The sequence below is a fragment of the Engystomops pustulosus genome, chromosome 6, assembly GCF_040894005.1.
Source record: "Engystomops pustulosus chromosome 6, aEngPut4.maternal, whole genome shotgun sequence".
Classification (NCBI taxonomy): domain Eukaryota; kingdom Metazoa; phylum Chordata; class Amphibia; order Anura; family Leptodactylidae; genus Engystomops; species Engystomops pustulosus.
Window position 1 is genome coordinate 187,061,648 of NC_092416.1, and position 25,257 is coordinate 187,086,904.

Consider the following 25,257-nt stretch of genomic DNA (forward strand, 5'->3'; position numbering starts at 1 on the left):
TAGACAGAGTGTGTATTTATAGGTCCGGTCTGTCTAGACTTGTAAGCCTAGAGGCGCGTAGCTGTTGGGCTAATGATTGCGCAAAGAGGGTTAATAGCTGGCGGGAGTTCGGTGTAGAGCACGGCCCCTTTAACATGAGGTGGTTTCTCCCACCCTATTTCCTGTGTAAGGTCTGGTGATTGGGCCACTTGACTGGGGGCGGGGCTAGTGTTGTGGGTGGTACAGGAAGTGAGCATAGCTGAAATACTGGCGGCAGCCGTCACTCATCCTCTCTTCTGGATCACGTTTCCCACCCACCTTCCCGTGGTGTGAGGCGTTTTCGGTGATGCGCTGTCCTGGTCGCTCGGCAAATACCTGGAATTTGTTTCTCATTTCTACAGGAATTACACGGCTTCTCTCCCGCGGCTCCGGGTCTAATCCTCCCTCAAAGACACCGAGAAAGACTTCACCAAGGTCCTCGTAACTTTATCAGGTCTTAAAGTGGCAACAGCTGAAGGTTTGCTGCTATTGTATCCAATTATAATCTGTGAGACATCAGAAGGAGAAAACCTACCCAGACAGTTTGTTACAATGTACCAGTGCAGGCACCATGGGAACAGACTCCTATGTCCTTCTCAATAACCTCTGCCCTCCTCCTCCAGATGCCTCTGTCCTCCTCCTCCAGATTCCTCTGTCCTCCTCCTCCAGACTCCTCTGTCCTCCTCCTCCAGACTCCTCTGTCCTCCTCCAGACCCCTCTCTCCTCCTCCTCCAGACTCCTCTGTCCTCCTCCTCCTCCAGACCCCTCTCTCCTCCTCCTCCAGACTCCTCTGCCCTCCTCCTCCAGACCCCTCTGTCTCCTCCTCCTAAAGACTCCTCTGTCCTCCTCCTCTGTTCTCCTCCAGACCCCTCTGTCCTCCTCCTCCTCCTCCTCCAGACTCCTCTGTCCTCCTCCTCCTCCTCCTCCAGACTCCTCTGTCCTCCTCCTCCTCCTCCAGACTCCTCTGTCCTCCTCCTCCTCCAGACTCCTCTGTCCTCCTCTTCCTCCAGACTCCTCTGCCCTCACCCTACTCCAGACTCCTCTGTCCTCCTCCTCTGTTCTCCTCCAGACCCCTCTTTCCTCCTCCTCCTCCAGACTCCTCTGTCCTCCCCCTCCTCCAGACTCCTCTGTCCTCCTCCTCTGTTCTCCTCCAGACCCCTCTTTCCTCCTCTTCCTCCAGACTCCTCTGCCCTCACCCTACTCCAGACTCCTCTGTCCTCCTCCTCTGTTCTCCTCCAGACCCCTCTTTCCTCCTCCTCCTCCAGACTTTTCTGTCCTCCCTCTCCTCAATAACTCACTGCCCTCCTCCTCTAGACTTCACACTCCCCCTCCCTCCAGTTTCATATGTCCTCCTCCTCCAGACTTCTCTGCCCTCCCACTCCTCCAGACTCCTCTGTCCTCCTCCCCCTCCAGACTCCTCTGTCCTCCCGGTCCTCCAGACTCCTCTGTCCTCCTCCTCCTCTCCCAGACTCCTCTGTCCTCCTCCTCCTCCAGACTCCTCTGTCCTCCTCCCCCTCCAGACTCCTCTGTCCTCCCGGTCCTCCAGACTCCTCTGTCCTCCTCCTCCAGACTCCTCTGTCCTCCTCCTCCAGACTCCTCTGTCCTCCTTCTTCAGTCTCCTCTGTCCTCTCCTTCTTCAGACCCCTCTTGTCTCTTCAGGACTCTTCTGTCCTCTTCCATCATTGGAAACCTTTTGGCACCTCCTACCGTGGTTTATTTTACCTAAGACCAAAATGATTGTATTATGACCTGGAGGTGGATCTAACTTTAAGATCCGTCATCCCCCCACATCCATCTATGTGCTCAGCGATCCTGAGATAGTCCAGGCGGCCGTATACTGCCCAGACAGGATATTTCAATCACATGTATTTCACTCTACTCTGTTACAAAATCTTCAAATGTATCAACACCTGAGGTGATGCAGGCTGTTGATTGGCTAACACCCCAGAACAATCCAGAGGTTCAGGTCTGGTCTCTGTACCTTTTGTTGGAGATTTTGGAGACAAAAGACAAACCAAAGATATAGTATATGCTGCTGATCTTGTCCACAACCAGAGCCCTGGAGAATCACGACCACTGACCATGACCATGAGCTTCTCATCTCTACAATTGCACCAACTGGACCATCACTCAGCCTGATATTCGGTGCTGATCTGTCTGCAAGACCTGCTAATAAAAGAACCTGTGAGTTTACTCCCTCTCTGTGTTTCCCCACCACCATCACGAGCCTCCCTCTTACCACCTGTCACCTACAGCGTGCATGACCCAGGGGGAACCTTACTATCACACGGCCTCCCCCTCTCCTGCCGGCCCTGATTGGTGTGGATGAGGCCTACACCAAGTCTGTGCTACCATGACATCTGTCGCCCCCCGGTGGGGCTGTGGCTATTGCACATGTTGGAATCCACTCTGCCCAATCCTTCTCAGTACACAGTAGATGGTCGGCCAGCCCTAAGCCTATACTATACTGCACGTATGGCCAGAGGGGGCAGTATCGCACATCCCATAAACCAGTCCTGTGTCTTAAGACCCTAAACAAAGGGTTAACACAATCCTGTTGGCCTCGGAATGACACCGGGTATAATTGGGCATTTTCTCACAGATTGGAATTTGAACAGAATGATACAAAATGATACATTTTGTTGGGTTCATTTGCATGTCATTACCCACAATCCCCCTGGGGGCCGCTGAAAGGCACAGTAATAGCGCTGGGAGCAGCAAGCGGCGCTGGATGAGTCTTAGTTGGAGCCAATGACGCTTCGAGGGCCCTTTTGTGTGGAAAAAAGTGATTATGGAGGTCGGTGATGGGAAGGGGGGTGTAGCGGGTATAAGTGATGCCGATCTGCAAGTTATCGCCACTTGTAGAGCTCATTAGCACTTCAGTGCTGACTCAGAACCTCTTGACGGGACTCGTAGACTCACTCCAGGGACTCAGAAGCCTAAAAAAAGGACAATTGTGCTGCGAGACTAAAGTGCTCCAGAGATTGTATATCACTTATACTCATATGTCCTTCTGAGCCGAATATAATGCCATTGCTGCAGTGCAGACTGACACAGCCGAGCTCCATGGCCACCCAGCAGTATATGGCGGTATTATCTGATACTGATCTGATGCTATCATCTGGGCTTTATGTGGAAGTATAACAGATATCCTTCTACTAGGATACTACTAGGATATGATGATATTATTATGGTAAGACTTTGGGGGGAAATGAATACATTTTTTAACATTTTTTTTCTGCACCACTTGGCGGATGATTGGTGTACGCAGGAGCGCGGCAGGATCTCTCATAAATATCTGCTGATGTGTCGCTCCTTCCTCTTTCTTCTCCGTCCTCTCCTGTCTCAACTCCTTCTCTCATTTCTCCACCTTCTTTTCCTCTCCTCCCTCTTGTGCCTCTTTGCCCTCTCTTCCCTCCCCCTTCTCTTGTCCCCTTTCTCTCCTTTCCCCTCCCTCTCGTGCCGAATCCCTCGATCACCTCCTCCATCTCATTCCCCCTCCTTCTCCTTCCTCTGCCCTCTTGTACCCCCTCCCCTCTCCTGTCTCCTACATCTCACTTTCCCTTCCTCTCTTTCCTCCTCCCTCTCGTACCCCTCCCTCAATCACCTCCTCCCTCTTGTACCCCCTCCCTCAATCACCTCCTCCCTCTTGTACCCCCTCCCTCTTGTACCCACTCCCTCTTGTACCCACTCCCTCAATCACCTCCTCCCTCTTGTACCCCCTCCCTCAATCGCCTCCTCCCTCTTGTACCCCCTCCCTCAATCGCCTCCTCCCTCTTGTACCCCCTCCCTCTCCTTTCTCCTCCCTCTTGTACCCCCTCCCTCAATCACCTCCTCCCTCTTGTACCCCCTCCCTCTCCTTTCTCCTCCCTCTTGTACCCCCCTCCCTCTCCATTCTCCTCCCTCTTGTACCCCCCTCCCTCTCCATTCTCCTCCCTCTTGTACCCCCCTCCCTCAATCACCACCTCCCTCTTGTACCCCCTCCCTCAATCACCTCCCTCTTGTACCCCTCCCTCTCCTTTCTCCTCCCTCTTGTACCCCCCTCCCTCTCCTTTCTCCTCCCTCTTGTACCCCCCTCCCTCAATCACCTCCTCCCTCTTGTACCCCCTCCCTCAATCACCTCCTCCCTCTTGTACCCCCTCCCTCAATCACCTCCCTCTTGTACCCCTCCCTCTCCTTTCTCCTCCCTCTTGTACCCCCTCCCTCTCCTTTCTCCTCCCTCTTGTACCCCCCTCCCTCAATCACCACCTCCCTTTTGTACCCCCTCCCTCAATCACCTCCCTCTCGTACCCCTCCCTCTCCTTTCTCCTCCCTCTTGTACCCCCCTCCCTCTCCTTTCTCCTCCCTCTTGTACCCCCCTCCCTCAATCACCACCTCCCTCTTGTACCCCCCTCCCTCAATCACCACCTCCCTCTTGTACCCCCTCCTTCAATAACCTCCTCCCTCTTGTACCCCCTCCCTCTCCTTTCTCCTCCCTCTTGTACCCCCCTCCCTCAATCACCACCTCCCTCTTGTACCCCCTCCCTGAATCACCACCTCCCTCTTGTACCCCCTCCCTCAATAACCTCCTCCCTCTTGTACCCCCTCCCTCTCCTTTCTCCTCCCTCTTGTACCCCCCTCCCTCAATCACCACCTCCCTCTTGTACCCCCCTCCCTCAATCACCACCTCCCTCTTGTACCCCCTCCCTCAATAACCTCCTCCCTCTTGTACCCCCTCCCTCTCCTTTCTCCTCCCTCTTGTACCCCCCTCCCTCAATCACCTCCTCCATCACATTCCCCATCCCTTTCCTTCCTCCGCCCTCTTGTAACCCCTCCCCTCTCCTACATCTCATTCCCCCTCCCTCTTCTTCCTCCTCATGTACTCCCACTCTCCCCTGCCTCCTACATCTCATGCCCCTTTCCTCTTCTTCCCTCTCCCTCGCCTGTCGCCTCCCTCTCCCATCTCCTCTCTCTCGTTCCCCCCATCGTCTTCCACCACCTTAGGTGTCTCTTTTCCACTGCTACCAGCAAAATGTGTTATGTAAAGCAATGGCAGGAATATCATCCAGTGAGATTTGGAGAAGGTCACGGACCAGTTGTCTCAATGAGGCTAAAAAGTGAAAGGGATCCTCTAGTATATGTGCCCTTTACCATCCGCCCCCCCATACTGGTGGCACTTATTAGGACTTGGACAATAAGATTATGACCTTGGTGATGAAGTAGAACATTTTTACCACAGAAGTAGCTTCTTCTTTCATTCCCCCCTCTCGTGTCCTGCAGTAGATGTAACAGAGCAGTTTTGCCTGGAGTCTTCCTTTAAGTTCAAAGTCCTTCACCTTTTAAGACAAACCTCTTCCAAGTTCTACAAAACTCAGTCTCCGCCCCAGAGGAGCAGCTGAGCCTAAGACATGGGGTCACTTCATCTACGTCTGATGGATCAAAAAACGATTTCAAGGCTTTTTAGGAGAAGATTGGAAATATAGAATAATTGAAGATCTCTAAATGGTTCCATCTAATGTGTCGGTCAGGAGCCGGTGGAGACCAGATGATCTTCTCAGAGTTAATTATCTTCAAGTGGAAACAGATGGATTTCCTTAAGTTCTGATTATCGACAATTTACCATCGTTAAAGATGAAATACACAAAATTAAGATGAGATTGAAAACGTCTGTGGGAATTTATCACGTCCTTAATCGTAGATTCTGTGTCCCACTACTAGGGACACACAACCCATGAGGCAATATTCGCCTCGGGCGGCGCCTCCTGCAGGGTGGTGGGGGGGCGGCATTTTTGTGTCTAGTAATAAGCCCCGCCCTCCCCCAGGCCAGTTTCATCACATTTCTGCCATGATTCACACTGATATATACATTTATACAATTACACAGATCTGTCCCAGTAGCTGCTGACCACATGGGGGAAATAGACAGCAGGAAGATAAGTGAGATTCCTAGTCCTGTCATTCTGCTGTCCCTTCCCTCTCCCCCAACATTTCTCATCTGAGGTGACTATTCATGCTGTGCAGTGTGGAAGATGACTTCAGTATGTCAGGTCAGATGCTGGGCCCCCTGATACTGTGGGCCCCATAGCAGCCACTATGGATGCTATCACTGATATTACGCCCCTGTTTATAGAAGATCATGATGAAGAAATGGCTCTTGAACAGGAAAACAACTTCTTCATCATAAACACTCCCTGAAAGTTAATAATCTCCCGGAGTATTACATCCACCCCTGAACTAATTAATTTCACCTGCATCCTCAGAAAATTACAAATCTGTGCGGTAATAAAGTCTCGGCTCTTCCATAAATAGTCCAGTGAGGGACGGTGCGCGGCTTTATGGCACCATTTACCTCCTTAATGTTTGATACGGTCCCCAGACGTCTCGGGTGGAATGTGTTGTGTAGATCTTGTTAATATTGCAGCATGAGCTTGTCGAATTTTCATGTCTTCACCTGAGCTTCTAAATTATCTAACTGGATCGACTAAATTTTTGATAAGACAAAGGAGCCGGAGGCAACGGCATCGAAAACTTGAGGTTAGAGATAATTGAACCCCCAAGCTCTAAAATTAAGTGATTAAGTGGAACGTCTACGGGAGCAGAACCTCACGGAGCCAAGAACCTCATCTCAGATGTTTGGCTTTGGATGCAGAAGACAACATTTTTGATAATCTGTAATTTTATTGGGCAACGACTGAAACTATCAATGTAAGAACCTGGACAGAAACCTACGGGCTTCAGGACTTGTCTCCATGGAGTGGGAGCATCATTAATTATGCCGTAATAACGAGCATCTGCAACAATGTCCACCCAAGAACTATCACCCAGCATCTGTACTAACTCCCTACCCTGCACCTCCCTACCCCTCCTCTCACTCTATTGCCAAACCCAAGCTCTTCCATCTGCCAGTGACATTAGATTAATCTCTTCCTTAATTCGAACCTCCCACTAACGTCTCCAGGACTTCTCCCGAGCTGCACCAATTCTCTGGAATGTCCTACCCTGGTCTATCAGATAAATACACACCCTCCAATGCTTCAAACATTCTCTTAATACCCATTTATTTAGGAGAGCCTATCATACTCACTGGGGGTCATTTCCTAAGGGCCCGATTCGCATTTTCCCAATGTGTTACCCGAATATTTCCGATTTGCGCCGATTTCCCCTGAATTGCCCTGGGATCGGATCGGATTGTGGCGCATCGGCGCTGGCATGCACACGACGGAAATCGGGGGGCGTGGCCGAACGAAAACCTGACGGATTCGGAAAAACCTCCGCATTTAAAAAAAAAATGTGTCGTGAAAATTGCACTTACCTTCACTCTGCCCGGCTCGGTGAACTCAAGCGCCTTCCGATGCTCTTAAGCACAGCAGCGACATCTGGTGGACGGCGGAGGAACTACCTTAATAAATCCCGGCCGGACCCGAATCCAGCGCAGAGAACGCGCCGCTGAATCGCGAATGGACCGGGTAAGTAAATCTGCCCCATTAACTTCATGCAACTTTAACCCTTCAACCAATTCTGGGTGCTCCCCCTGTCTGTCTCCGGTAAATGCTTCTCTGCAGTCCCACTGACTTTGGACTTTGTATGTAAGATGCGGCTGATGGATAATTCAAGCAGCAGCATTTTTATATATTAAATTATTTTTATTCCATCCCATTATAAAAACGGCTTATACAAGCTCTTATACCTCTTGTGTCACCCCCTCATCCTCATAGACTGTAAGCTCTTGTGTCACCTCTCATCCTCATAGACTGTAAGCTCTTGTGTCACCTCTCATCCTCATAGACTGTAAGCTCTTGTGTCACCCCCTCATCCTCATAGACTGTGAGCTCTTGTGTCTCCCCCTCATCCTTATAGACTGTAAGCTCTTGTGTCACCCCCTCATCCTCATAGACTGTAAGCTCTTGTGTCACCCCCTCATCCTCATAGACTGTAAGCTCTTGTGTCACCCCCTCATCCTTATAGACTGTAAGCTCTTGTGTCATCCCCTCATCCTCATAGACTGTAAGCTCTTGTGTCACCCCCTCATCCTCATAGACTGTAAGCTCTTGTGTCACCCCCTCATCCTCATAGACTGTAAGCTCTTGTGTCACCCCCTCATCCTCATAGACTGTAAGCTCTTGTGTCTCCCCTCATCCTCATAGATTGTAAGCTCTTGTGTCACCCCTTCATCCTCATAGACTGTAAGCTCTTGTGTCCCCCCTTCATCCTCATAGACTGTAAGCTCTTGTGTCACCCCCTCATCCTCATAGACTGTAAGCTCTTGTGTCACCCCCTCATCCTCATAGACTGTAAGCTCTTGTGTCACCCCTTCATCCTCATAGACTGTAAGCTCTTGTGTCACCCCCTCATCCTCATAGACTGTGAGCTCTTGTGTCACCTCCTCATCCTCATAGACTGTAAGCTCTTGTATCACCCCCTCATCCTCATAGACTGTAAGCTCTTGTGTCTCCCCTCATCCTCATAGACTGTAAGCTCTTGTGTCACCCCTTCATCCTCATAGACTGTAAGCTCTTGTGTCCCCCTCATCCTCATAGACTGTAAGCTCTTGTGTCACCCCCTCATCCTCATAGACTGTAAGCTCTTGTGTCACCCCCTCATCCTCATAGACTGTAAGCTCTTGTGTCACCCCTTCATCCTCATAGACTGTAAGCTCTTGTGTCACCCCCTCATCCTCATAGACTGTGAGCTCTTGTGTCACCTCCTCATCCTCATAGACTGTAAGTTCTTGTGTCCCCCCCTCATCCTCATAGACTGTAAGCTCTTGTGTCACCCCCTCATCCTCATAGACTGTAAGCTCTTGTGTCCTCCCTCATCCTTATAGACTGTAAGCTCTTGTGTCATCCCCTCATCCTCATAGACTGTAAGCTCTTGTGTCATCCCCTCATCCTCATAGACTGTAAGCTCTTGTGTCACCCCCTCATCCTCATAGACTGTAAGCTCTTGTGTCACCCCTTCATCCTCATAGACTGTAAGCTCTTGTGTCACCCCCTCATCCTCATAGACTGTGAGCTCTTGTGTCACCTCCTCATCCTCATAGACTGTAAGCTCTTGTGTCACCCCCTCATCCTCATAGACTGTGAGCTCTTGTGTCACCTCCTCATCCTCATAGACTGTAAGCTCTTGTGTCCCCCCTTCATCCTCATAGACTGTAAGCTCTTGTGTCACCCCCTCATCCTCATAGACTGTGAGCTCTTGTGTCACCTCCTCATCCTCATAGACTGTAAGCTCTTGTGTCACCCCCTCATCCTCATAGACTGTGAGCTCTTGTGTCACCTCCTCATCCTCATAGACTGTAAGCTCTTGTGTCCCCCCTTCATCCTCATAGACTGTAAGCTCTTGTGTCCCCCCTTCATCCTCATAGACTGTAAGCTCTTGTGTCCCCCCTTCATCCTCATACACTGTAAGCTCTTGTGTCCCCCCCCTCATCCTCATAGACTGTAAGCTCTTGTGTCACCCCCTCATCCTCATAGACTGTAAGCTCTTGTGTCACCCCCTTATCCTCATAGACTGTAAGCTCTTGTGTCACCCCCTCATCCTCATAGACTGTAAGCTCTTGTGTCCCCCCCCCTCATCATCGTAGACTGTAAGCTCTTGTGTCCCCCCCCCCCCCTTCATCCTCATAGACTGTAAGCTCTTGTGTCCCCCCCTCATCCTCATAGACTGTAAGCTCTTGTGTCACCCCCTCATCCTCATACCCAGGAATGAGCTACATGATTGATGGATGGAAATCCATAGATTCACAGGAATATATATGGTTCTCCTGTCCAAACATTGTTCGGCTCATTATGGATGAAGCTCCACCCCTGAGGATCAAGCTGATCCAATTTTCATATGGTACTGCCACCTCTAACCCCACTTATAAAACAGAGGACAATAATCTATGCCACCCCACAATTGTCACACTCCCGGGCAGCCAATGAGTGGTTGGCACAATCACATGATCTTCAAATGATGGGTGAATGTGGTGACTTCTTCCCTTACCATAACAGATACAGTATAGAGTTGTCACCATTATACCAGTGGGTATTGACTCCCAGAGATATTAGTCCAGGGGTGGGATGGGATAACCTTTTGCTCCTTTGCAGAACCCGTCTTAGCTGTCGCAGGTTTTCGGGTGTTGGTTCGGTTTATCCTCAGAGCTAAACCTTCTCCGTGGTGGCAGCGATCAGTCATTCGCTTCGCTCAAACCTTTCATTAGCTGCTTGAGAACATTGGCATTTGTCGGGCCGGCTGCTTTGAGGCCATACAGCAGAGCCCCTGCCGGGTTATTGATAACCGAACAAGTGAAAGCAGCGGCTTAATCAATGGATACATAAGACAGAAGCCTCTGACCGGCGCCGGCTCTCCACCCCCCACCTCCCAGCATTACTATTCCTCATCCGGTAAATTGGTCGCTTTTGTTTTGGGGTTTGGTTGGACTTTCGCGACTTTCTCCAACAATCATCGACTTCCATCAGAGGACACCAAAATATAACCGCAACGCAGGGCTTTACTATTCAAGGGGACGAGTCTCACGTCTGCAGGAGGAGAAGGGAGGATCTCGGAGGATTGTCACCACCACAACTCTGGACTATCTCAGCCAAGGTCAACACGTCAGGTCTAGATTCTTTCTAGGTACATAATTAGGCGCTCCTCCTACTTTCTGGAGACCCCATGAGCTAACTTATGTATTGACCCATGTGAACCGTGCCCAAATATAGAGAATAATTCGGAGAACCTCTTCTTTTACGTAGTTAGAGGTCACCATGACCAAGACTGTTGAGGTCCCCGACCTACGCTCTCCTGGGGACTCAATCCCGACAATGTCCTATCCCAGATCTTATCATTTCTAGGATTCTGCTGAGCGAATGTGACGTCTCATCGTCCCTGACCGATATTAGTCACCAGAGATGGAGAACCTTGTCGCGTGACTTTTAACTTTCCGAGGTCGGATATTTTTCCGGCAGATCTGTTGCCGGTGACTCCGGGTTGGCTGTAAAGATGAGGAATTGCATAATTAATGACTCTCCCGTGCTTCCTCAAGCAGAAAATGAAGGTCTGATTTTACTATCTTTTTTGTGTGTTCCATTTTTTTGTAATTGGCTTCTGTGCTGCTGCTTAGCAACCCCCGATACACCACCGGATCTCACGAGCGATGACGCTCCATCTGATTGATATGTTACCCATGTTCGTGGCAATGGGCAAGACGTCTTAATGAAGGAGTCTCAAAAAATATTCCTCAACATCTATAATGAATAGATGGAAATTGCGCCTCTGTTTCTAGAGTCGTCTCTAGAGCTGCGGACTCCGTGTTCCCCACCGTTCTTCTGGCCAAGGTCGATGGGCTCCTTTCTCCTGTTATTGTAGGATACGATGGTCCAATAACAATCTGAAATATTCTATTACCCGCCATCCTCTGGGATCTGTGTAGTTACTGTTTTGAGTGTCCTGGTTTGGACCTGTTCCGGAACCTCAAGGATCTCTTCCATTGCTTTCCTGATTATGACTGTTCCAGGATCCCTAGGAACTGTATCAACAGTAGTGGATTATAATATAGGCAGTTTGGGTGGTCACCCGGGGCCCAGGCCTTCAAGGGGGCCCAAAGCCACCCAAACCACCCACCAAATTTTATACTTCATCCATGAGATTCATATATTTGATATTTGACCTGGATCTGTATCCCTGTGACCCCTCTTATTCTGTATAAGAGAAATAACTCTCTTGGGTGTCCACACGCCTGTCCGATCGTTAATCTCATCTCCTGGCCCAGTTCTATTACTAAAGTGTCCCCATCTGATCGGCGCTCATCCCTAGAGGCGCTTCGTCCATAGGAGGTCTGGAGCATTCAGATGTATTGGGGCAGATTTACTTACCCGGTCCATTCGCGATCCAGCGGCGCGTTCTCTGCAGTGGATTCGGGTCTTCCGGCGATTCACTAAGGCAGTTCCTCCGACGTCCACCAGGTGTCGCTGCTGCGCCGTGGTCCGCCGGAGTTCACGATCCAGGTGAAGGTAAGCGCATTTCCAGCAACACTTTTTTTTTTAAAATGCAGCGGGTTTTCCGAATCCGTCGGGTTTTCATTCGGCCACGCCCCCCGATTTCCATCGCGTGCATGCCGGCGCCGATGCGCCACAATCCGATCGCGTGCACCAAAAACCCGGGGCAATTCAGGGAAAATCGGTGCAAAACGGAAAATTTCGGGTAACCCGCCGTAAGAACGCGGTTTGGGCCCTTAGTAAATGACCCCCATTGTGTCTTGTGCAAGATGCCTTATTCTAAGATTGTCTGTATTTCTGTGTTTTTGTGATATTGTATCTTGTTTCTGGTGATGACCTCAGTTCCCAATTAGTATCTGCCTGCTCTGTCCTGTAACTTGGATCCTGTCTGCCCTGAGCCTCAGTTGTATATCAAACCTCTGCCTGCTCGGACCTCAACCTGTCCTTGACTGTTCTCTGCATCAGCACCTTCTGCCCAATCTGGACCAGCTGTCACCTACACCAGGAGTACTGTGACCTGTTCCTTGCATCCTGTCTGCCCTGAGCCACAGTTATGTCTTAGACCTCTGCCTGCTCGGACCTTAACCTGTCCTTGACTGTTCTCTGCATCAGCACCTTCTGCCCAATCTGGACCAGCTATCACCTACACCAGGAGTACTGTGACCTGTTCCTTGCATCCTGTCTGCCCTGAGCCACAGTTGTATCTCTGACCTCTGCCTGCTCGGACCTCTATTTCACATCTGTTTCCTCTCTTCCAAGCTCGCCAGCCACCATGTAGCTAAATGTGGTCAAATGGTTCTGACCCGACACCTCAGAATCTGCCATGTCCTCTTCCTCGTTATCACATAATGAGATGTCCAGCCATTGCGTCCGCGCGGGTGACAGCAGGCGTCTGTTCTATGTTGTTGCATCTAACAACATTTTGTCCTTCCCAACGTCTCCTGTTCCAGTGATTTGATTCTTTCTGTGCGTTTCGTGCAGTTTTCCGCCTGCTGTTCTGCTTTTAAATATTCTCTAGCTTTGGGCGTTTTCAACGACCTTCGCTTTCCTCCGAGCTCAGATACTGATAGGGTTGTCTGGTGTTTAGTTACAGAGCCGGAGACGAATGAAGCTGCTCGATAAATGCAGATGATGTTGCCGGGAGCAGAGAGATGGCTACAACGTCGCGGAGGTTGGTTGTTGTGAATTGGAAATGGCTCTCGACGGCTCATCAAAAATCTGTCGGTCTAAGGGGCTCAAGGTCAAATCAAAGAACCCAACTCTTCTCCGAACCACTTACCAATTTACTATTGGCTGCTCCAGGCAGGGGTGATACCTCTCGGATACCTACCCCCTGAATGTAGAACTCATACAACATGGGAGGACAACGTGTAGTGACATCTCAACATTGGGGCTTATTTATGTTAAAGAAAACCCAAAAAATAAAAATATTTCATTACATAATATATATTTTCTCTTTTATTAAACAAAATGTTTCCAGGATTTTTCATTTTAATAATAAATCTGTTGATTTAGGAACATATTTTGCATTAATTACCGGTTTCCCCTGAACGGTTTAATTCCCTCTCGGGCGCAGAATCGGGCGGCGGTGAATTAAATGTTACCTCTGTCAATCAGCGGAGAAGGTATTAAGCGGGAGATTTCTTGCCTCTACACATTGTCAGCGGGCGCCGCACAAAAAGAGCGAGTGGGTGGATGGTTAAATGTAGATACTTTTCAAGCTTGGGAACAAAAAGGTCAAATATCCCAAAGAGACGAGGAAGTGTACAATTTAATCTAATGGCTCCTGTGCCGAGCGTCACTTCATGTCCTCTGCCTGGAAAGAGAAATACAAGGAAAAAGGAATAAAATAATCATCATTACAGCGACTCCCCGGATGTTACACAAAGTCCAGAAAATGTGAGAAAGCGGGAACATTATATGGGAGGAGTCGAGACATCGGTGGAAAAGGATAAGGAAAAAGATTGAAAATCTCTGAAAAACATGTAACTAAAAAATAAGCACAAAAGAAATGTAGTTATAATGATAATCCACAAATTCACAAAACCCACTCTCATCCCCCAAATACTGAGCCATATAGAGGGGTCCACTACTCAGGAACCCCATATCTGCTGCAAGACCTGCATTACATGTCTCCCAAGTGTCAGCGTGTCCCTGTCCTGTCCCCCAAGTGTCAGCGTGTCCCTGTCCTGTCCCCCAAGTGTCAGCGTGTCCCTGTCCTGTCCCCCAAGTGTCAGCGTGTCCCTGTCCTGTCCCCCCAAGTGTCAGCGTGTCCCTGTCCTGTCCCCCAAGTGTTAGCGTGTCCCTGTCCTGTCCCCAAGTGTCAGCGTGTCCCTGTCCTGTCCCCCCAAGTGTCAGCGTGTCCCTGTCCTGTCCTCCAAGTGTCAGCGTGTCCCTGTCCTGTCCTCCAAGTGTCAGCGTGTCCCTGTCCTGTCCCCCCAAGTGTCAGCGTGTCCCTGTCCTGTCCCCCAAGTGTCAGCGTGTCCCTGTCCTGTCCCCCAAGTGTCAGCGTGTCCCTGTCCTGTCCCCCAAGTGTCAGCGTGTCCCTGTCCTGTCCCCCCAAGTGTCAGCGTGTCCTTGTCCTGTCCCCCCAAGTGTCAGCGTGTCCCTGTCCTGTCCCCCAAGTGTCAGCGTGTCCCTGTCCTGTCCCCCAAGTGTCAGCGTGTCCCTGTCCTGTCCCCCCAAGTGTCAGCGTGTCCCTGTCCTGTCCCCCAAGTGTCAGCGTGTCCCTGTCCTGTCCCCCAAGTGTCAGCGTGTCCCTGTCCTGTCCCCCAAGTGTCAGCGTGTCCCTGCCCTGTCCCCCAAGTGTCAGCGTGTCCCTGCCCTGTCCCCCAAGTGTCAGCGTGTCCCTGTCCTGTCCCCCAAGTGTCAGCGTGTCCCTGTCCTGTCCCCCAAGTGTCAGCGTGTCCCTGCCCTGTCCCCCAAGTGTCAGCGTGTCCCTGTCCTGTCCCCCAAGTGTCAGCGTGTCCCTGTCCTGTCCCCCAAGTGTCAGCATGTCCCTGTCCTGTCCCCCCAAGTGTCAGCGTGTCCCTGTCCTGTCCCCCAAGTGTCAGCGTGTCCCTGTCCTGTCCCCCAAGTGTCAGCGTGTCCCTGTCCTGTCCCCCAAGTGTCAGCGTGTCCCTGTCCTGTCCCCCCAAGTGTCAGCGTGTCCCTGTCCTGTCCCCCCAAGTGTCAGCGTGTCCCTGTCCTGTCCCCCCAAGTGTCAGCGTGTCCCTGTTACATCAGCCAATCTGGATAATTTCCATCCTCATAAACTATAATCTTTCTTCCTGTTTCTGAGGTTCTCTGTCTAGGAATCCCCTACAACCACAAATGTCACATCTCCCGGGATTGTCTCCCAGTCATTTCCTCTCCTGGTAGATCCGTCCTCATTACCTTCCTGTAGTTCCCGTACTGGCAGGTGACTCAGTCGTCAGTGTGGGATGTTTTCCCGCTCTACACGAGGTGAGGTGCTGAGTAATGTTCCCGTTATCTCATAGTAAATCAGGTCATTAGCAGAACTTATATCCACATGTGGAAGACGTATGACGGGTACACGGTGCTAGTCAAACTGGTTGTCACCAAATGTTGTCAAGAACAGGATACAATAACTACAGAACCTGCTCAGAGTCATCTGTGTCACGTCTTCCCATGAATAGAAGGTCTCTCTGGAGACTGTAGGCTGATAAAAAACTGCCCCAACGATTGTCAGGAGATGAAAATTGGGATATTCTTTGCTGGTACTCAATAGTATAATGTTCCTAAGCCTGGCCAAAAGTTATGAGAAGCTGAGAAGACTCAGAGCTCACCCCTAGTGCCACATGTGAGATCGAGATTCTTCTTTGTCTATTATGACCATCCATACATGATGGAGGCTCAAGGGGCCATAAGAGGTGGATATAAACCTCTTTCTCTAAGATGTCCATCCACTTAGGCACAGGATGGACATGTCCAGTGGTCATTCCACACTGCAGTATGGCATAAGGATGACCAAATAGGCACTAAACCGTGACGTTTCGGACCCGTGGAGGGTACGCAAGGTCACTTTCCTTTTTAAACACTCCCAGAATGCACGGGTTCTGAGAGGCGCAGGAAGTGATTTAAAGTTGTCCACACAACTTCCGGATATGGCACAACAGTAAATCACAGCCCTGAAGGGCTACTAGACCTCTTTCACTTCCCTCAGTGAAACATAATCTTATCAACCCAATTTTAGCTGCCACCAGTTCTTATTTAATATAATCCCGGTCCGTAACGGGATTATATAAGATGAGGAACCAACCAGGTAGCATGTGTATGACTGAGACACGAGATAAAACAGCAACACAGGTAGCACTACTATGGAGAAGTCATAGCTTCTCAAGGGGAAGTCGTAGGGTCCGGGTTCTGAGATGGATCATAACTCCATGACTGTCCCTAATGAACGTGTTGGTCTAAGAGTTTTTATGACTCTTTGTCTCCTGTTTGAAAATGGGGGAGAGCCATGGAGACAATTCGGCTGTGGAGATCCTTTGGAGCATCCCCTCCCGGAGTGTTCGTAAACAACCTGGCTAGCACAATTAGACCAATTAAGCTGAGGGAAAGTGGGGAATTTTGGTAGTGTAAGGCCTCCCTCTCCCTGGCCATATTTATTACAGGTACCAAAAGGGAATGACCAATGGTCACTTAACATCTCTTCCTATATGACCATCCACCTAGGCACAGTATGGACATGCTCAGTTATCATTCTGCAATGAAGCACAAAGTGGATCCAAGTTTTCATTATGTCCATCCACCTGGGCACAGAATGGGGAGGGGGCGGTCCGGTGGCTCTTCTACATTGCAGCATGTGGTGGATCTACTGTATCTTCCTTCTCCAGTATGGCCATCCACATAGGCACAGTATAGGAACATCACAGACCACCCTGCATTCCAATAAGAGGTGAATCTAAATTATTTTCTCTAGGACGTCCATCCACATAGGCACAGTATGGCAATATCCAGGGGTCACTCCATACTGCAGCACAAGTGAGAACTAAACTTCTCTTTCTAATCTTTCCACGTTTTGCGGGAGTCGATGGCTCAGCACGGTGGCTCTGTGGTTAGCACTACAGCCTTGCAGCACTGGGTTCCTGGGTTTAAGCCCCATCCAGGTCAACAATTTCAAAGTGTTTGCATGTTCTCTCCGTGTTTGCGTGGGTTTCCTCCCGGTCCTCTGGTTTCCTCCCACACTACTGGTAGGTGATTAGATTGTGAGCCCCATTGGGGACAGGGACCGATCTGGCAGCTCTGTCCAGCGCTTCATAATCTGTGTGCGCTATATAACTAAATAATAATTATTATTATTATTATAACACTTGATCTATGTAGTTCTACCATTTATTCTTATTGTCTATAGGTTTTTATATTCTGGTCCTTCTCAGCATCACAGTTTTGGGACAAATCGTTGTTTTTTAAGCTCCGGCTCCAGAGGTGTGAGAGTATGAGTCACGGAGGACCGGAGCGGCAGCAGACAGACTCGGCATAAGTGTTATTTTCCAGAAGACTGTAATAAACAGCTTGAGATTCGCACATTTTGTCCATTGTTATCGGGAAGACGCCGTACGTTGCTTTTAGGATGAATCCTCCAGCAGTAGATCGCGAGGACGGCCGTGATTCAGCAAAACACGAGAATTTGTCATTCGTCTCTGACAACGTCGCTTTTATTAAGATCAATGACGTTCCGGCGCACAGAAGCGGTGGCCGAGCACCAGACGCTATATTTGTCCACTTCTCTACGACTTAATATAGGACAATCAAATAAAAAAAATTGTATAAAATAGATACAAATCTTGTTACAGATCACTGGGGGTTAATATTATCACAGAGAAGACCGGGAGGCAGAAGAAGAAGACGCAACGGTGATCGATGACATTGTGTCATCACATGATATTAAGAGATTCCACTCCGCGACGTCACCACTCAGAGGAGCCATTAAGGGCTGGAATAATTATATGTGGCCCGTTACCAGGCAGTAACGAGTCCAGGAGGTAAAGCGGTCAGGGTTTGGGGGGGCCCCTGGGCAATACATCATGTGGTGCCCCTTCTAACCATCCGTGGTGGCCACTGCCATCTCTTAGTCCATCAATGTTGCAGTCTTGAGGTCCTGTTATAATGAGGTTCCTCCTCATCCAGATGATTCAGCCCCCCTATATTGGAGTTTTATCTTGACTCTGCTGCCTCGGAAACTCTTTGTAGTTAGTATAAAGCACATGGAGTTGTGTGGGATATGAGTGGAGCAGGATAGTTGTGGAGATATCACTCTCTTCAGAGAAGAACAGGATTAAAGTTTCTTGCTCGATAAAGTCCTATGTTGTTACCTTCAAAGGTTCTTCAAAGCCTCTACATCTTGTAGGGAACATCTCGAGGTTTGAGACATGACTTCTCTCGGCAGTGAAGAATCTGTGTCTTACGGGAGAATCCTAGTGGGGGGGGGGGGGTTTCCTATGTGCTCCCAACACTAGATATCACCTCCTTTCCTGTGGCCCCAACCGTTTTCTACCCATGAAACTGTATATTGCTCTCAAATATATAACCCCCCCACCCTTGCTCTGCCGCTACGTTGTGCCGGTATAAATGTGATGATGTCATCTGCCTAATGCCCTCAGTGATGGAAGAGGAGAAATGGTTGAGGGGGAAGCTGAAAGCTCCCTGCTCCACCAGTTCATTCAACTTCCGAGTTGATGTCAGGGTAGACCTCTCGCCATAGCGGGACAGAGTCCAGGATGGTTGGGAAGTCCTGGTATTAGTATCATTAGGGATTTGGACCATTTTTGCTGCATCCATCCATGTGATGAACAACCGAAGGACAAAAATGATTCAGGGATCAACCTCGGGGTAATAAAAGTGCTGGACGAAGAAGAGAAGGGGCAACGGCTGAAGGTCGACCACACCTAAAGACACCATGGGCCACGTTCATTAAGTCTGCACCAGTTTTTTGAGTTGATACTAGAAAGATCGTGTCTGGACCAGACTGGGCTGGTTCTGATAACCGTTGGTCTAAATTGGCATCTTCTTCAGGCCACACACTAAGGAACCGATGTCGTAAGATAGAATCAAAAGCCAGTTGGTCAAGGTAGACCATCGATAGTCTCCCCATGGCAAGGAACAAGCTGAAAATTATAAACCACATCGGAATAAAACTGCAGACAAGGAAGAAGCTTCACTACTGCCCGTGCAGGACCTTACCAGCAGATACACTACGAGAGAAGAAGGATGGAAAAGAAGAGCAAGAAATCCATCTACAAGATGCTTAAACATCCGCAGCTTCAAAATTATACATTGTCCAAAAATATGAAACCTGTTCCGAGATTTCATTTGGGATGTTTTACACGGACAAGTTCCCTACTAATGCAATAAAGTAGTGAGATGGAAGCTCAACAGGATAAATCCCTGATCCCACAAGATGCGACGTGTATGGAATAACGAGATTAGAGGAAATCTCACTGACCCAACCAATAATCAGTAACCAAGAGAAATCCAATAGGAGATTATACCCAGTAATAATCCAATCACCCTAATATGCTACAGACTCACAGTATAAGAATATGTAGTACAACCACATATACAACTGCATATAACTACTATAATACTGCCCCCTATGTACAGGAATATAACTACTATAATACTGCCCCCTATGTACAAGAATATAACTACTATAATACTGCCCCCTATGTACAAGAATATAACTACTATAATACTGCCCCCTATGTACAGGAATATAACTACTATAATACTGCCCCCTATGTACAGGAATATAACTACTATAATACTGCCCCCTATGTACAGGAATATAACTACTCTAATACTGCCCCCTATGTACAGGAATATAACTACTATAATACTGCCCCCTATGTACAGGAATATAACTACTATAATACTGCCCCCTATGTACAGGAATATAACTACTATAATACTGCCCCCTATGTACAAGAATATAACTACTATAATACTGCCTCCTATGTACAGGAATATAACTACTATCATACTGCCCCCTATGTACAGGAATATAACTGCTATAATACTGCCCCCTATGTACAGGAATATAGCTACTATAATACTGCCCCCTATGTACAGGAATATAACTACTATAATACTGCCCCCTATGTACAGGAATATAACTACTATAATACTGCCCCCTATGTACAAGAATATAACTACTATAATACTGCCCTCTATGTACAGGAATATAACTACTATAATACTGCCCCCTATGTACAAGGATATAACTACTATAATACTGCCCCCTATGTACAGGAATATAACTACTATAATACTGCCCCCTATGTACAGGAATATAACTACTATAATACAGCCCCCCTATGTACAGGAATATAACTACTATAATACTGCCCCCTATGTACAGGATTATAACTACTATAACACTGCCCCCTATGTACAGGAATATAACTACTATAATACTGCCCCCTATGTACAAGAATATTACTACTATAATACTGCCCCCTATGTACAGGAATATAACTACTATAATACTGCCCCCTATGTACAAGAATATAACTACTATAATAAAGCCCCCCTATGTACAGGAATATAACTACTATAATACTGCCCCCTATGTACAGGAATATAACTACTATAACACTGCCCCCTATGTACAGGAATATAACTACTATAATACTGCCCCCTATGTACAAGAATATTACTACTATAATACTGCCCCCTATGTACAGGAATATAACTACTATAATACTGCCCCCTATGTACAGGAATATAACTACTATAATACAGCCCCCCTATGTACAGGAATATAACTACTATAATACTGCCCCCTATGTACAGGAATATAACTACTATAACACTGCCCCCTATGTACAGGAATATAACTACTATAATACTGCCTCCTATGTACAAGAATATAACTAGTATAATACTGCCTCCTATGTACAGGAATATAACTACTATAATACTGCCCCCTATGTACAGGAATATAACTACTATAATACTGCCCCCTATGTACAGGAATATAACTACTATAATACTGCCTCCTATGTACAAGAATATAACTAGTATAATACTACCCCCTATGTACAGGAATATAACTACTATAATACTGCCCCCTATGTACAGGAATATAACTACTATAATACTGCCCCCTATGTACAGGAATATAACTACTATAATACTGCCCCCTATGTACAAGAATATAACTACTATAATACTGCCTCCTATTTACAGGAATAAAACTACTATAATACTGCCCCCTATGTACAAGAATATAACTACTATAATACTGCCTCCTATTTACAGGAATATAACTACTATAATACTGCCCCCTATGTACAGGAATATAACTACTATAATACTGCCCCCTATGTACAAGAATATAACTACTATAATACTGCCCCCTATGTACAGGAATATAACTACTATAATACTGCACCCTATGTACAAGTATATAACTACTATAATACTGCCCCCTGTGTACAGGTATATAACTACTATAATACTGCCCCATATGTACAGGAATATAACTACTATAATACTGCCCCCTATGTACAGGAATATAACTACTATAATACTGCCCCCTATGTACAGGAATATAACTACTATAATACTGCCCCCTATGTACAGGAATATAACTACTATAATACTGCCCCCTATGTACAGGAATATAACTACTATAATACTGCCTCCTATGTACAAGAATATAACTACTATAATACCGCCCCCTATGTACAGGAATATAACTACTATAATACTGCCCCCTATGTACAGGAATATAACTACTATAATACCGCCCCCTATGTACAGGAATATAACTACTATAATACTGCCCCCTATGTACAGGAATATAACTACTATAATACTGTCCCCTATGTACAGGAATATAACTTCTATAACACTGCTCCCTATGTACAGGAATATAACTACTATAATACTGCCCCCTATGTACAAGAATATAACTACTATAATACTGCCCCCTATGTACAGGATTATGACTACTATAATACTACCCCCTATGTACAAGAATATAACTACTATAATACTGCCCCCTATGTACAGGAATATAACTACTATAATACTGCCCCCTATGTACAGGGATATAACTACTATAATACTGCCCCCTATGTACAAGAATATAACTACTATAATACTGCTCCCTATGAACAAGAATATAACTACTATAATACTGCTCCCTATGTACAGGAATATAACTACTATAATACTGCCCCCTATGTACAAGAATATAACTACTATTATACTGCCCCCTATGTACAGGAATATAACTACTATAATACTGCCCCTATGTACAGGAATATAACTACTATAATACTGCCCCCTATGTACAAGAATATAACTACTATAATACTGCCCCCTATGTACAGGAATATAACTACTATAATACTGCCCCTATGTACAGGAATATAACTACTATAATACTGTCCCCTATGTACAAGAATATTACTACTATAATACTGCCCCTATGTACAAGAATATAACTACTATAATACTGCCCCCTATGTACAGGAATATAACTACTATAATACTGCCCCCTATTTACAAGAATATAACTACTATAATACTGCCCCCTATGTACAAGAATATAACTACTATAATACTGCCCCTATGTACAGGAATAAAACTACTATAATACTGCCCCCTATGTACAAGAATATAACTACTATAATACTGCCCCCTATGTACAGGAATATAACTACTATAATACTGCCCCCTATGTACAGGAATATAACTACTATAATACTGCCCCCTATGTACAAGAATATAACTACTATAATACTGCCCCCTATGTACAAGAATATAACTAATATAATACTGCCCCTATGTACAAGAATATAACTACTATAATACTGCTCCCTATGTACAGGAATATAACTACTATAATACTGCCCCCTATGTACAAGAATATAACTACTATAATACTGCCCCCTATGTACAGGAATATAACTACTATAATACTGCCCCCTATGTACAAGAATATAACTACTATAATACTGCCCCCTATGTACAGGAATATAACTACTATAATACTGCCCCCTATGTACAGGAATATAACTACTATAATACTGCCCCCTATGTACAGGAATATAACTACTATAATACTGCCCCCTATGTACAAGAATATAACTACTATAATACTGCCCCCTATGTACAAGAATATAACTACTATAATACTGCCCCCTATGTACAGGAATATAACTACTATAATACTGCCCCCTATGTTCAAGAATATAACTACTATAATACTGCCCCCTATGTACAGGAATATAACTACTATAATACTGCCCCTATGTACAGGAATATAACTACTATAATACTGCCCCTATGAACAGGAATATAACTACTATAATACTGCCCCTATGTACAGGAATATAACTACTATAATACTGCCCCCTATGTACAGGAATATAACTACTATAATACTGCCCCCTATGTACAAGAATATAACTACTATAATACTGCCCCTATGTACAGGAATATAACTACTATAATACTGCCCCCTATGTACAAGAATATAACTACTATAATACTGCCCCCTATGTACAGGAATATAACTACTATAATACTGCCCCCTACGTACAGAAATATAACTACTATAATACTGCCCCTATGTACAGGATTATAACTACTATAATACTGCCCCTATGTACAGGAATATAACTACTATAATACTGCCCCTATGTACAGGAATATAACTACTATAATACTGCCCCCTATTTACAAGAATATAACTACTATAATACTGCCCCCTATGTACAAGAATATAACTACTATAATACTGCCCCCTATGTACAGGAATATAACTACTATAATACTGCCCCCTATGTACAAGAATATAACTACTATAATACTGCCCCCTATGTACAGGAATATAACTACTATAATACTGCCCCCTATGTACAAGAATATAACTACTATAATACTGCCCCCTATGTACAGGAATATAACTACTATAATACTGCCCCCTATGTACAGGAATATAACTACTATAATACTGCCCCCTATGTACAGGAATATAACTACTATAATACTGCCCCCTATGTACAAGAATATAACTACTATAATACTGCCCCCTATGTACAAGAATATAACTACTATAATACTGCCCCCTATGTACAAGAATATAACTACTATAATACTGCCCCCTATGTACAGGAATATAACTACTAGAATACTGCCCTCTATGTACAGGAATATAACTACTATAATACTGCCCCCTATGTACAGGAATATAACTACTATAATACTGCCCCCTATGTACAGGAATATAACTACTATAATACTGCCCCTATGTACAGGAATATAACTACTATAATACTGCCCCTATGTACAGGAATATAACTACTAGTAGTGGAGGGTTTCTATGAGATCTTTGCTTTTGTGTAGATGACATATTTCCCAGTTACAGGCATCAAGATAAATCCTTCATAATGCCGCCCCATCTGTAAGGTAACGCACATCATTATTTCCAGCGCTGAGATGGCGGTATAACAGCTGATGTGTCAGAACCCTCACTGTGACCCTTTAAGAAGATGTTCCTTGGTGTAAATTCAAAGGATGTTGTCCGTCGGATTTACTAACCATCTCCAAGTATCCATCACACACATGACAGCTGCAGCTTTGATGTCTCCGGCTCCGCTTTCCGAGGAGGTGACAATACAGAAAAAAATTCATCTCCTTTAATTGTCTCTTATTGTGGTGTTTGTCTCGTTTCTAAAAGAAAGAGATTAAAACATAATTCACACTCAGGTACCGACCCTTTGAAACTCGCGAGGAGAGTGTAGGCATCATCCATGGTCTTCTCGGAAGATTCATCCATTTGATGTCTATGTCAAGATACAAGACGATGACTCGTCATAAGAAAAAACAGAATTTTTTGTTTTTCTGGATTTTCTAAAGAGAAAAGTAACTTAAAGAGGTTTTTTAAGATTTAGAAAGTTAGAACCAGCTGAGATCAAGGATGACCAGAACCAGTAGAAGATATCAAGTCCATGGAACACATAACATAAGTGGACCCACCGTGTCACTAAACTTGCTACGCGTTTGGCCATGACGTTATGAAGTGTTGTCCTTGGTTCTTGCTCTTTAACCAGACTCTGTAGAGACACCACCAGGGGGCTACCTTTTAAAGTCGTGTAGATCTAGGTGGGTCAAAAGATCCAGTACGTAGAAGGACCAAAATCTGGGTGAAGTGGTTGTATAATTAGAAATCCAAGTTAATGGTCAGGGTGGGTAACAAGTGGTCAAGGACAGCAATTGGGTAAAATTTGGACATGGACATGAACATCATTGCAGGAAGTTTTTA